Here is an 819-nt window from a genome sequence, read left to right as displayed (position 1 = left end):
GTGTGTGTGTGTGTGTGTGCTTTCTGATTCAGCAGCTGCATCGATTTTGCGTCCAACAAAGTTACAAAAGGTGAAATGCTAAATCAAGACCTCTTAAGAAACTGGTGGCTTTGAGAAAGAAAACCAACCAATAAAAACGGACCAATTCATGCCAAACAGATACAAACAGACACTTGTTTTTTCCGTATCTGTAAAAATAATACCACTCTTCAGTATCTCCACTTCCTACTTTGTCCCCGTTTGTGGTAAACCTGTTTCCATAACATTTTGGAATATCATAGCGCACTAGATTGCACAAAAAGAAGGAAGCAGTGACAGCAACTGAGCATTTATCACTATGAAGCCTTAACAATACAATTTATAACAACTATACACTTTGTTGTAATTTCCATATATATTTCATATCATTTTCATTAAGTCTTTTGGTAGATTGCTATCTACATTACTTTCCTATTCTTTTTTTGGCATTGTATATGTAGTGTTGCTAGATGCTGAAATCATCAACCGAATAAAATATGAGAAAAAAACAGGAAGGATTAGAAGCATGCACTTTTGTGATGTGAACTTAGGCTGGGAATGTACGTCCCCACCCAAAACCTTTTACGTCTATAACCGGAGGAACAAACAGCACTGGCTGGTCAAAGAAATGCAGCAATATAATCCTGAAAAAAAACCTGCTTTGTCTGTTGTCAATCTTTGAGCTGAGCTGAGCTTAAAAACGTATATGTCACTTCAAGGGTCATTGTTGTTTTACTTTCAACCTAAAAACTGTCAGCGAAGAGTTAAAGAGTCATGTCATGTTTGTAAATGAGAATTGGT

General features: G+C 36.4%; 1 protein-coding gene across 4 annotated transcripts in view; it reads right to left on the bottom strand.

Moving 5' to 3' along the window:
- The window catches only part of LOC116672843 (putative homeodomain transcription factor 2), a 46,261-nt gene that overhangs the window by 22,499 nt on the left and 22,943 nt on the right, over window positions 1-819 (bottom strand). The gene's annotated exons all lie outside the window — the stretch shown is intronic.

This window comes from Etheostoma spectabile, chromosome 23 (genome assembly GCF_008692095.1).
Source record: "Etheostoma spectabile isolate EspeVRDwgs_2016 chromosome 23, UIUC_Espe_1.0, whole genome shotgun sequence".
Taxonomy (NCBI): Eukaryota; Metazoa; Chordata; class Actinopteri; order Perciformes; family Percidae; genus Etheostoma; species Etheostoma spectabile.
Note: the sequence above shows the minus strand (reverse complement) of the source record. Positions and strands in the feature narration are given on the sequence as shown.